This window comes from Neofelis nebulosa, chromosome 13 (assembly GCF_028018385.1).
Source record: "Neofelis nebulosa isolate mNeoNeb1 chromosome 13, mNeoNeb1.pri, whole genome shotgun sequence".
Classification (NCBI taxonomy): Eukaryota; Metazoa; Chordata; class Mammalia; order Carnivora; family Felidae; genus Neofelis; species Neofelis nebulosa.
The window spans coordinates 72,942,248-72,956,743 of record NC_080794.1 but is presented as its reverse complement, the minus strand read 5'-3'; the positions used below and the strand labels follow the sequence as shown (position 1 = coordinate 72,956,743).

At 35.9% G+C, this 14,496-nt stretch overlaps 1 protein-coding gene across 3 annotated transcripts in view; it reads right to left on the bottom strand.

The window, feature by feature from the left end:
• The window catches only part of SHOC2 (SHOC2 leucine rich repeat scaffold protein), a 108,645-nt gene that overhangs the window by 92,606 nt on the left and 1,543 nt on the right, over nt 1–14,496 (bottom strand). Inside the window, exon 2 of one of the 3 annotated variants that reach the window (XM_058697754.1) lies at nt 3,482–3,574. The exons of the other annotated variants lie outside the window; for them this stretch is intronic. The gene's annotated coding sequence lies outside the window, so the exon portion shown is untranslated. The remainder of the gene's footprint in view (nt 1–3,481; nt 3,575–14,496) is intronic. 3 annotated transcript variants of the gene reach the window in all.

Sequence of the window (14,496 nt, the reverse complement as noted above, 5' to 3'; positions counted from 1 at the left end):
TCTTTTTCTTACCTTCTTCTTTTTCCATAATTTTATCTTCTAGCTCACCTATTCTCTCCTCTGCCTCTTCAATCTGAGCTGTGGTCGTCTCCATTTTATTTTGCAGCTCATTAATAGCATTTTTTAGCTCCTCCTGGCTGTTCCTTAGTCCCTTGATCTCTGTAGCAATAGAATCTATCTGCTGTCCTTTATACTGTTTTCAAGCCCAGCAATTAATTTTATGACTATTATTCTAAACTCACTTTCTGTTATATTGTTTAAATCGTTTTTGATCAGTTCGTTAGCTGTTGTTATTTCCTGGACATTTTTCTGAGGGGAATTCTTCTGTTTCGTCATTTTGGATAGTCCTTGGAGTGGTGCAGGACTGCGGGGCACTTCCCCTGTGCTGTCTTGAATAACTTGCACTGGTGGGCGGGCTGGTCAGACCTGATGTCTGCCCCCAGCCCACCGCTGGGGCCAGTCAGACTGGTGTGTGCCTTCTCTTCCCCTCTCCTAGGGGCGGGATTCACTGTGGGGTGGCGTGGCCCGTCTGGGCTACTTGCACACTGCCAGGCTTGTGGTGCTGGGGATCTGGCGTATTAGCTGGGGTGGATCGGCAAGGTGCACAGGGGCGGGAGGGGCAGGCTCAGCTCGCTTTTCCTTTGGAGATCCACTTCAGGAGGGGCCCTGCAGCATGGGGATGGAGTCAGACCCGCCGGAGGGATGGATCCGAAGAAGCACAGCATTTTGGTGTTTGCGTGGTGCAAGCAAGTTCCCTGACAGGAATTGGTTCGCTTTGGGATTTTGGCTGGGGGATGGGCGAGGGAGATGGCGCTGGCGAGCGCCTCTGTTCCCCGCCAAGCTGCGCTCTGTTATCCGGGGCTCAACAACTCTCCCTCCCGTTGTCCTCCAGCCTTCCCGCTTTCTGAGCAGAGCTGTTAACTTATAACCTTCCAGATGTTAAGTCCCGCTTGCTGTCCCAACACACTCCGTCCGGCCCCTCCGCTCTTGCAAGCCAGACTCGGGGCCTCTGCTTGGCCGGCGGGCTGCCCCTCTGCCCTGGCTCCCTCCCTCCAGTCCGTGCAGCGCACACCGCCTCGCCCTTCCTACCCTCTTCCGTGGGCCTCTCGTCTACGCTTGGCTCTGGAGAATCCATTCTGCTACTCTTCTGGCGGTTTTCTGGGTTATTTAGGCAGGTGTGGGTGGAATCTAAGTGATCCGCAGGACTCAGTGAGCCCAGAGTCCTCCTACGCCGTCATTTTCCCCCCTCTTGTCCCTAATACGTATTTTAAATATTTATAGGTAGTTCCAATCGGTCTCTTTCAAAGAGACTACATCAATTTATACTCTCCCAATCTTACCAATTATTAATCACTTTCATTTCTATCAATCTGATATATGAAAAACGATATATTTTAATCTATAGTTCCTTGATTAGTGAGGGCAAACAAACTTTTCCATTCTTCCACTATTTGTGGTTTAACAAAATATAGACCATGGCTACATTATGTTTAACACACATTACAGTTTTAAATTTTTTTTATTTGCCACTATTTTATAATTGGGAGATCCACTACAATCCAGACCTCTACTTCTCATTTAAAAAATAAAAAAAAATTGCCACCACTGGGTCAAAAATCAACTAGTGTTGAGTAGAAGCTATGCCCTCCAAGTACTCTCCAACCCAACCACCTCACATATTCTCCCTACTGTGTTCCCTCATTTATGTTACCTGCCTGGTTTCCTGCAGGAATTTAAGTTTAGGACCCGATCTCTATGCAGTTATTTGGTTATATAGTAGTTATCAGGATTCTTTGTATGAAGGATATTAATACCTTTTTTTACATATTTATGTCATAACTATTTCCTCTCTGTGGACGGCCTTTAACTTAATCACAGCATTCATAAATATATATAAAATCCTAAAAGTCTACAACACCCATCAAATGACAACAATATTTATCCTTGGGGGTTAGGATGGTTTTCAATCTCTGTATTATTTTTTAAATGCATAAAATAAGCATTGATTCCTCTTATAATCAGGGAAGGAAAAAAAACTATTTTCCCTTTTTTTCTTAATGTTTATTCATTTTTGAGAGAGAGTGAATGCAGGGGAGGGGGCAGTGAGATAAGGAGACAGAGAATTCCAAGCAGGTTCTGCACTGTCAGCACAGAGCCCAATGCAGGGCTTGAACCCATGAACCATGAGATCATGACTTGAGCTGAAGTCAGAAGCTTACCTGACTGAGCCACGCAGGCACCCCCCCAAAAAGCTATTTTCATTTTGAAACAGAAAAATTCTAACAGTGATAGTTTGGTTATGTTGACTTTAAACTGACAAAGGATAAAGCTAATTAAAAAATTACTTATTAAAAAAGACAATGTATAATACAAGAGGAGCTCACCATAATAATCAAAGCTCATAAATCTTAATCCAAGATAACCCACCTATGAAGAACTAATATATCCAGCACTTCAGATTTGAATTATAATTACAATTTGTTTTTACAAAAGCTAGTTAAAAGACCATGGACTGATCTGATTCACACTGAAATTATAAAAAAAGTTTTTGGATACCTGGTGCTTCAGAAAAAGTTTTTTTTCCTCCAACTATAAATACAAAAACTTTATTTTCATTCAGACATTTAATACATACTAAGTATCATGCACTGTGCAAGATGCTAAGTATGCAACAAGGTGGCATGGTACTTGCCTGTAAGCTTACAAACCAGTGGAAAAGGCAAGAACATAGTGTGGTAAGAGGTGCTGAAGCACAAAGAGAAAGCACTTAAAAACCAGTGTTGGAGCTTAGAGAAATAAGGAAAGGCTTTTTTTTTTTTTTTTTTTTTTTAATTCATTTCTTTTGAGAGAGAGCACAAACGAGTAGGGGCAGAGAGAAAGGGAGAAAGACAATCCCAAGCAGGATCCATCCTGTCAGTGCAGAGCTCAAAGAGAGGGGCTCAAACTCACAAACCCACAAATGTAATATCATGACGTGAGTCGAAACCTAGTACATGTCCGACTGAGCCACCCAGTCGCCCATAAGAAAAAGCTTCTTAAACAGATAACATCTAAGGAGAAACCAACTGAGAAGGGTGGAAGGGGACCAGGAATCTTGCAGTCACCCTGACTCCTCTCAGCTCAACTCTCACATCCTAACAATCACCAACTCCTATCTATCCATTGTAAAATGTCTGACTCTTCAACTTCTCTTCATTCTCACTGCCACTACCCTGCTCCAGGGCATACTAAATTCTCTCCTCTAACATCTCTGTAACTGATCTCACCACATCCACACCACCCCCATCCTGCTCCTAACCAAATCACTACACTGTAATTACAGTGATCTTTCAAATACTCAAACCTAATCAGGTTACTGTCCAACTTAAAACACTTGGGGAATAGTGGATGACCCCCACAAACCTAACCTTCAGGATAAAATCCAAAACTCTTACCAAGCCTTTCAAGACCTGGCCCCTGCTACAACTCCAGTATTTCCCACCTTGCATTCAGGTCACATGAACTTCTTTCAGATCCCATATCAGGTCCTGCTACCTCCTGTCCCCAGGACTTGTACGCAAGCGATTCTTTCCTCCTGTCAGAAACACAGGTTTACAGTTCACTGAGCTAAGTCTCCTGTAGTCTACAGATTTCAGCTCAGAGGTCAGGGAAGACTTTTGTGATCACTCAAAAGCCTTTCTGAATAGACCGCCCTCCAAGCTCCCACTTAAACTTCCCATCAGGACATTTATCACACTTTATAAGTGCCAGGTTAGTTGTCTTGACTCTCTCATTTAAAGTGGGAAAACAGGGATACCTTTGCCTTTTTCACAGTCATATCCTAGTATAGTACTTAGAAACCATACTTACCATACATAGCAGTTATATTTACTGAAATAATTATAAATATTTGTTAACTTAGCTTTATCTCCCCTAGTAGACAGTAGGCACCTTACACAAAGAAGCAATTTTTACTCAACAAAGCAATAACCTCAAAGATACCATGAACTTTTTATTAAGTACACAGTAAGTGCTCAGTGAACACTTGTTGAATAAAGACAGTCAACCAATAAGGACAAAAACCTTGTCCCATGAATAGTTTCCCTATACTTTACTTAAAATTAACTCTAAGTCACTCAGATTTTGATATGAATACCTAAAAATGACAAGATTTCAATTGTATTTTCCCTTGTTTATAAAGATCTGAAATGTTCTTTATTCTTTTAAGTAGTTTAAAGGACAAAAATAAAACGTTTCCCCCTCCGAATCACATAAACCTATATATTGTTTGTAGTTCAAAAGTGTAAAAAAGGAATCTTGAAAACTAGAAGACCCAAAACTGAAAAAGCACCCAAAATTAACATGCTCAAAGGAATGTTATTGTTCAGACAGAAATGGAAAAAATACATTAAATTAAGTAGCATGAATGAACCAGAGGTAAAGGTAGTTTTCATGGAGGCTAATAAGTCTGTGACAAAATACAACACTCTAGCCCATGCTAATTAGAATTATGTCAAGACTACAGAACTTCTAGCACCTTCAAATTCATTCATTCAACTTTTTTTCCTTTTGCTGAGGAGGCAAGATGAAAACTGTTTGGACTGGCAGGGAGAGTATAGGGCCAATTTAGATAAATACATGAGAGTTTTTAGGAAAATCTGCATTTTTTTTTTCTTTTGGAAAAGCCTAAGATTATGAAATTCTGATTCTGTGCAGTTTTAAGCAAAGAACTGAAAATTCCTATTTATCCAACCCACAACATAAGCCATAATTGGAATTACAGCTCTCTGGGACAACACTTCGACTCACCATATAGAAAAACTGCAGGATCCTCCAACAAAGCCTCAAAATAAAAGGCAAGGGTGGGGCAGGAGGGATTTAAATGTCTCAACGGAACTAAGATATAATGGTAAACATCAAATATCTTGATCATTCTCTGAAAATTCTTATGCCACCCAAACAACTCTCCCCAAAAGACTGACCTGTCAATGTTTGCTTAAACTGCTTTTTCTACCAAGAAACTCAAAACATGTCACACAAAACCTAAGTATTCCCAAAATATAGGTTACTTTTCATTTACTATGCACCAACAGACAATAAAGAAAAAGATGATTACCTAATTATCAGTGTAAAACAAAAAAGAAAAAATGTAATTGCTATCTTAGTTTATATGCACTAAGATGAATATTATATTCAATAAAGTATTTTCAACTTAAAAAACAAATGCTTTTCAGCACTTGTAAGCTAAAATTAAGTTACCTATATCTAAATGCTTCATTTTTGTATGTATAAACCCACGTATTCCTTCACTAGGTGTTATCTGATTATAAATCCTTTCTATTACTCATTCTATAAATTATTCACCAGAAACAGTCAGAAAACATGTAAACAAATATAATGTTATACACAGCAACATTAGAAGCTATGTGGCCTCAAGGTAGGTATCTTACATTTAAGAATCAGTATTTGTCAAGTTGCCGTTATTAGGGATGCCTGGCTGGCTTAGTTGGTAGGGCATTCGACTCCATCTCAGGGTCAATGAGTTTGTCAAGCCCCACACTGGGTGTGGAACCTACTTAAAAAAATATGTATGATAGGGGCACCTAGGTGCCTCAGTCACTTAAGCATCCAACTTCTGCTTAGTTCATGATCTCACAGTTTGTGTGTGAGTATGGGTCCACACCGAGCTCTCTGTCAGACCAGAGCCTGCTTCGGATACTCTGTCTCCCCCTCTCTCTTCCCCTACCCCACTCTTTCATGAGCGCTCTCTCAAAAACTAAACAAACATTTAAAAAATAAATAAATAACATTATAAAGCAAATATCCTTTCTCACATTTATACAGTCCATTTTTGAGACTATTTAGATGAAGACCAGATGCTCAACTAACCATTTTATTTATCTACCTGTCCTGGTAGTTAAAATAGGATTTACAGAATGCATTTTGGGCTTTAAAAATATAATCTCATTATCTCTGTATTATATTTGTCAAAAATATCCCAAAACAAAAAGATTTGTCAAACAAGATCAAAAGAAATATACTGAGCAGCCAAGTCCAGTTTAACTTAAGGTTAATAAAGAATTTCTCCCATCAGAACCATCCAAAATATTCAAAGGCAGCCCTTGCTTACATTTTTGAATATACATAAAAGGACATTATTTTTGTAAGTTAACACATTAAACCCAACGAATTCCCAGCTGGTGTGTACTATCTACCATCCTGTGACTATAATCCCAAAATTATTCTCACGTAGTTTACACAAGTTTCGACACTGAAAATTCTTACACCACAAAGATGTAAATCATTTAGTAACTTGCAGGTAGCGATAGGATATTTAAATCATGCCAGAAAGAAAAAACATTTGGCAATAGTTAATTTTAATTACCCTTGAAAGCAATGCAATTATTATCAAATTGTTAATTATAAAAACTGGACAATGGTATAATCAGGAAAGAGAGAAGCTAATTAACAAATTATTTTTTGCACATGAATCTTCCTACCATTTGTGGATTATCAATTTTCAAAGAATCTGAACATAATAAAGTATAGCAAAACTTCAATTTTATTATTTTCAACTTTCTTTGATGAAACAGAAATCTTCAAGATCTTGCCACAGGATCATGATTATCAATTATTACACACACACACACACACACACACACACAAATACACACACGCGCGAGAATGTCAGATAAAATGGAGTTTCAGTAGAGAGAAGCGAGAATAAGTTCATTATATTTTTGTATATAATTAGTTATGCATTAAGGCATTACTGACAGAGCTAACTGCAAGAATTACATAGGTGACTTTAAAAGAAACTTATTCTTTCCTTTTCTGTATCATAAAAACCTTTAAAACTGAAACATTTTAACTCTAATATACATCTGCATATTACAATTCCTGCTGATCAACTCAGTCCCTTTAACAAAATAAGATGGCAAAGAAATGTTTTACCAAACGCTTTTACGACCATACTTTCCTGGACAGTGAATAAGAACTAGATTTCATTCTTTACAGGCAGGTGCTAATCAGTTTCAGTGTCTGGTTCTCACAGGCTGACATAATGCCGCAATGTTTCCGTTGCACAACATTCTGGGGGAAATGTTTAGGATTATTTCCACTGAAATTTTTAAGCCCTGTACACAAGCATCATGGAAATGTTTAAATCAGAGCTATCAAACCTAAATAAAAATTTTAATTCAACTTTTTTGTTTTAAAAATAGTGACCCCATTTTTTAAAAAGTCATTTTTCTCAAGCCTGAAAACAATTCTTGCTTTTCCTGCCTTTTTTGCGGAGTAAAACATCACCACCTGATGTATGTCATTCAATCACTAATTAGCACTATATTTGATCATCGTTAGCTCCTTAGTACTCAACAAAAAAACCTGACAGCCTCACATGTTTTGGAGACTTGAATACAATTTGTTCTTGTCCCAAATACTCATGTTCTGTGTGTACTACTATAAGCCATTATATAACAGGGGGTGGGGAAAATTAAAAAATACTGCAGCACTACAAGCCATTTAGCATGCTGAGTTCTCACAGTTGCTTAGTGGGTGTTCTGAAACTAGGCCATATTTCTAGTATTAAGAATTTCAAATCACTACTTCCAGATACAGAAATAAATGTCTTCAAGATTAAATCATAAACCTTACTATTTTCAGCTGCCTTGTATATAAGTATCCTATTTCTATGAGTTTAAAATGGTAATTAACACATGGTAGATAAACCAACATTTGTTTTAGTAACAAGAAATAACTAGCTTTTCTACCTATCCTTATAAAGTCCTAGAATGCAACAGATTACAATATTAAGATAAAGTGCAGTATATCTGAACAAGAACTAAAGCCCTTAGGTGAAATTTTGAATACTTTATCCCAGAAGATATATAAAATAAAACTGAATTAAATACAATCTATTTCAGGTCACCCAATCTGTTAGATTCCACATATTTCTAGCAAAGAAATAATTATAACCCTCAACCTAATTTTTCCAGTCCAGGTTACCAAGAAACACAATACATAAATAGATAGATAGATAGATAGATAGATAGATAGATAGATAGATAGATAGAGCTTACTCTCTTTAACAAAAGTTGCAGAAATATTTATGTCATTTTGTCACATCATTGCAACAGGTAGGTTTTTATTCAAAACTAACAAAAACATGTTACCCAATTTTACATATTTCATAGCTAAGCTAACAAAGAAACATGGTCAGTATAAAAACTACATCTACAAATTGTAAGGCAATAATACTATACTGCAGTGATTCAGTATTTTCAGATAATTATGTTTCAACTTATTATTCAGTACTTATGGTGCCTACTATGTTTTCCCCTCATTAAGCAAATATTTCCAACAAAAGCTTCACACTGAAATTTTTAATTACATCATTTTAGATATAAAACTTTTCCCAAATACAACACATGGTCCTGTGTAATTTTTTTTTTTTTTTCATTTTGAGAGAGAGAGAGAGAGAGCACAAGCAAGGGAGGGACAGAGAAAGAGGGAGAGAGAATGGCTCCACACTGTCAATGAAGAGTCCAACTTGGCGCTTGAACCCACAAACCACGAGATTACGACCTGAGCCAAAATCAAGACTCAGATGCTTAACTGACTGAGCCACCCAGGCGCCCCTGTCCTGTGTTTTAACAAAATTTACTAACAGCAATTAATTTCTTCTTCTATCAGCATTACTGCTATACTGTTCCACATATAAAACAAATGGGGTCTTGAAAGATCTAAATATGTTTATCACAAGATGAAGTTGCCTTAAACTGTTATATAAAAAAAAATGTCTTGTATCTGATTTTTAAGTGTTTTCCCCTCTGCTCTTATTTTCAACTCTTATGGCCTCTAGGAGATATCCCAGTCCTATTTACATTTGGCTACTAAACTTTCTTAATTGTACATTGAGTAAAAAAGCCTTCAATTAAGGCCTGAGGAAATCTAAGAGCAGAAAATATGTTAAAGAACAGAAGACTATGACATCTCTTTGTCCTTTTTAGTGGTCTGTTTTGGGGCTCAATACTTAGTTTCAGTAATTTTTTTTTATTAGGAGCCTACAAAGTTATATACTGTACATATACTACAGAAATGGTAGTAAAGAAGCCAGACATACCTGATGCTATCATGAAACTTACAGTCTGCAAAAAAGACAGATATTACACACATCATCACAAAAATGTTAAAAGAAAAAAAAGAGGCAGTGCAGGTGTTAAGGGACCCTAGAACAGCAGAACCTAAGGATCAAAGAAGACCTCCCAAATGACATGATATTGAGGCCAGAAGGGGGATTAGGTTCACCAGGTAAAGAATGTTTGGGGTTGTATCCAAGGAGATGATACCAGAAAGTTTTAGTTTCCTAATAAATAACCTTGAGATAAATGTGGGGATATAAAATTTATAATGTAATTACTAAAATGTGAAAATTTTACAAAGGAATTTCTCAAGTTTGAATAATGAAAATAACTGGAGGGGTTCCTGGGTGGCTCAGTTGGTTAAGCATCTGACTTCAGCTCAGGTCAAGATCTCAAGGTTCGTGAGTTCAAGTTCCAAATCAGGCTCTGCAGTGACAGCATGGAGCCTGCTTCAGATTCTGTCTCTCTCTCTGCTCCCCATTCCCACAAACTCACGCTCTCTGTCTCTCTTAAAAATAAACAAAACAAAACAAAACCAAAAACACAAGTGGAAGGATCAAAAGCAACAACAAAAAGCAGTATGAGAATGTTTTAAAATGAGAAACTATGGCACTCTGGAGGGAACAGAGTTTGGAATGGCCAAAAAAAAAAAAAAAAGCCTCAAAGGAGTATTAAATCATACTATAGGAAAAATTATTAATATTCAAGTTCAGAGAATTTTTAATTCAAATAAGCCATACAAAGACTCCTACCACAACATAACTGCTGATTATACAGTCTGACTTACCTAAAGGAAAAAGTGGCACTTTGAAATAAGTATGGAAAAAAATGACTTTTAATGTTTTCAGAAGAGTCAATTTTATTTTTTTAAGTTTATTTATTTTTGTCATCTCTGTACCCAACGTGGGGCTCGAACTCACAACCCTGAGATCAAAACTCATATGCTCTTCCAACTGAGCCAGCCAGGCTGCCCCAGAAGAATAACTTTAAATGCACAATAGAAACTTACCATGAGTTCTAAGAAGGCTCATAAATATTACTCTTAACATGATGCATAAGTGCTGAGAAAAGATACTTAAATGTGATTCTGAAACACAACTATTCAAGTTCTAAACCTGGGGGATTATTCCACATCAGGCTGATATGTTCTTCCTGTATTTAATTAAAATATTAATGAAAAGTACTTAGTTAAAAGTTTTAAATAATAATTTGAAGCAGATCCCTAACATTCATGCAGATCCACAGTCCAAGGCCCAAACTAAATTAGGAACACAAGAAATAACAATCTCTAAAAGTACAGGCTTTAATGAATGCCTACTCGATCACCTAAAATACTAGGTCTTACATAGAATCCAAATTGCTATTCACCTGCAATTCTCCAAATGGACCTTACCATGTCTAACATCTACGCTTTTCTATCCACTACCTATCTTACTTAGCCCTCAAGAGTTAAGTTCAAGTCCTATCTTCCAGCAAGCATTGCTGGTTACACATGCATTCTGTGCCTTAACTCAGCTCAGTTCTCCAGCATATACGCTATCAAAGCACTTGTCACATTGTAAAGCAATTAACTACTGACTTGTACAGTTCACACAACAAACTGTGAACTTACTAAAAGCAGGAAACATAGTATATTTAACTATGTATCCTCAGAGTCTGGGACATACATGGCACTCATTAGAAAGTCTGACATTATGAATATTAAGCTCATAGTAAGAAATATTTATAGAACAAAATTTTAAAGTTAAAGACTATTTACAAAACTGTGAAAGTCCCTGAAAGCAGGAAGGAGTGTTATACAACACAAAACCTGAAACTCAGAAAGTGCAAATTTAACTGACAATATCTAGAATTTGGAGTTAATTTCATCAGTGTCAAAACAGGTAATTTCCACTTTACCTCCAAAATATTTGAAAAACCAAAAGAAAAAAAGATTTATCTTTGTAAGTTGTGAAATTAATTAAAATTGTAGGATTTACAAATAGTATTTGAGGGCAAATAAAGTGCTTAAACTGTGAGCGCTCACCATGCTATAAACATTAGAAGACAGGCCAAAATACTTCATAAAAAGTCTTTCAGGTTCATTTCACATAGGGACCAATTATACTCACTTTTAAGGTCTCCTTTAATGTTTTAACTTCAAGCAGTATGTTCATTCTTTCCGATAAAAGAACCCTTACCTTTTACAGCATGCACTACTTTTTGCAATCAGTTCTGATCTAAAGAAGAGGAATGAGATTTATCGTGTGAAATCTAATTAGTTCTTTTAAATCTTGATAATGGAAACTTCATACTTTCGGAGAAAGCACATGTTACCAACATTTCAAAAGCTAAAGAGCTCTTTGTAATTAGAATATTCTTTTCATGTGTTAGAACTTTGATTTGCAGAATTAAAGATCCTGTGCTAAAAAAGTTGGGAACCAGGGGAAAATACCAAAGAATGAAAGTTTGTTTACCTCAAAAATAATGCAATTACATATTTTAGAACATAAATCAGCTTTTCCCACTTATGTGTGTTCCTTTCAACCTGCACTGACTGCAATTACATTTCAGAACACTCTATATAAAGTTCAAGCATTCCATAGGTCACCTTGTGACTTAGAAATTTTTCAGATTTTAAAAGTCCATGTAAACAAGAGAGCTACAAAATTACAAAATTTTAACTGTTACATTATCGGAGAAAAAATGTTCAGAAAGATTTATATGGCATCACTTTGACGTGGTATAACCAGTAAATAAAACAAAATTCAGAAAACAGGGATAGCAATTTTTAATAATTTAGTCTATGAAAGATTTAGCCTTAAATTATAATATGCCAATGCATAATACATAATGCATGAGTCAAACAATAAGCAAAAACAGAAACTAATTTAATATTTGCAGTACTAATTTCTCAAGTACCGTGTGAAAATACTTAATGTATCCTTCTGCTACATTACAGCTAATTTCTATCTAATTTATCTACAACAAAATATTTAGCAATTCCCTATTAGTCTTATTAGGAAAAGTCAAAGTGTTTATTCTATATCTAAATTTCCTCTCCTGATACTTTATAAACTAATTCAAGAACACTTCCACCTAGGCCAAAATATAAACCTCAGAACTCACTGAAGGATTTGTAGGTCAACCTGTTTGGTGGTTTTTTGTTGTGTTGTTTTGTTTTGTTTTTTTGGCGGGGTCGGGGGGGGGGGAAGGGAGGAATAGCTGGTCTTGTTTTGGTTTTTTTGGTTATAAGCATAGATTTTATGTTTTCATACATGAATAGTACATAAATGATACATGAATATAGTAAACTGAATTCTAAAGATATATTCTTTCAACCCTCCAAAAAATATTCATCCTTTTATCTGCAAATACAGGTTCAGGTATATTTTACATCAAAACCATAACAGTTTATTTTTATATTTAAATATCTTACTAGAAAAAAATCTATAAATTGTTTAAAGAACACAAATTTACAGAAATATTAAATTACACAACAAATATTGATAATCCAGCATATTTTCAAAACAAATATGATTGCCTGTATAACAAAGAAATTCAATTTTATTTACCTTTCCCCACATGGGTAAGGCAAGTCAAAAAATGCACCAACAGAGGGGTGCCTGGTTGGCTCAGTCACAAAAGCATCTGATTCCTGATCCTGGGTTTGTGAGTTCAAGCCCCACGCTGGGTGTAACAATTATTAAAAAAATAAACTTAAAAGAATACATATGTATATATATATATATGTACACATATATATATATATATATATACACATATATATGTGTACATATATATATATATATACACACACTATATATCAGAAGCTATTCAGGAGGCATCTTTGGGAGTATTCCACATAGAATTCCAATTTATATTTCTCTAAACATGGGACAAGCCCTGTCCCAAGTCACTAAAGAAATAGTAAAACTTAAAAGGCATAATTCCAGCAAATATAACACAAGAATGTATAATTTTGGTGTTCCTTTTGAAAAGTGAAATGTTTCAAATTTCTGACACAAAGTTCACAAATTGTATGAGTCTGGCTACAATTATCACAACACAGCTCTAATCAACTTTCTGAATATCATTTTAAAACTTTTAAAAAACCCAGCTGCAAGCTATTAATGTATCTCTTAATATCACTCTTTAATCCGTAACAATTTAAAACAAGAGAAAAACACTTGAAAACTGTATTAACAATGAGAGATCACTAAACAAATGCCAACCTACGATAAATGTAGTTGTTTCTTCAAAAACTAAAACACAAGATTACAGTAGTAATCTTAGAAATAGGCCAGATCCATCCCTCAAAACTAGCATTTCAAAAAGTTTGTTAGCTTTATATATTTAAGCCATTTGAAAGTTACAAATCTTAAAGCCTTTATTTACTTGTCTAAGAGCTATTTTTCAAATGTATATTCATAATTAAGTAACAAGTTTCATAGTGTACCTTATGTCCAAATAAATACTTAAAAGATTTACCCTATTCAGTAGAAATGCCATAGGTAGGGAAGGGTCATATACATGTTATTCCTAAAAATTCTTGTCACTGTCACACAGAAAAACATCAACATTTGGTAAACTCAAACTATAAATGTAAACTTACTTAATGTTACAAATTGTACCCAAGAGCTAAGTTTCTTCAAATGATGTTAACAGTTATAAGGGCTATGGCATCGAAGGATGAGGGTAGAAATTAGTACACTAATAAACTGACGTCTTTAAAATAAGACAATGTGTTAATGCTGCATTCAAATACAAAAATGCTTGGATACACAAGTATGCCCTAGAATTCTGACAAACAAGAAATTTTAGATCCAGGAATCGCGCTGAGTAGATACTAGAAGCTGACATTTATGAAGAAGTGTACAAAATTGCACAAGTGAAAGCTTAGAGATAGACTGTTGGTAGTTATCATGATGGAAGCGAATACTATACAGTACACGTCTGCAACCCAATTTTGCTTCAGCATCCCCAGAGACTTAAAAAACATTTCTTTGGGTAGGTTGCAAAACATTGCTTCCTCTTTTATTCTCATCACCCCCATTATGATACAAAGCAACAGACAAAATCAAATCACCCACCAACTGTAAGCACTGAAAGCTTAAAAACTCACACAAAAGCATCTTTCCAACTCCCGAATCGGTATTCACTCCACCTGTTTGTAAATCCATACAAACACAATAACACAAAACCTCTACAGATTTAAAAAAGGGGGGAGGGGGCAATTAATGGTTTGAAGTCATTCTTCTACCTAGGCATGGGGCGGGGGAGGGGGAAGGTACAAAACAATGGATACTGAGGGGCTGGGGAAAAACCTTTTGGCCCAGAAGCCTTCGGCGTTAAGAGCTGGGGGGGGGGGGGGGGGGGGGGGAAGAGAGGAGGA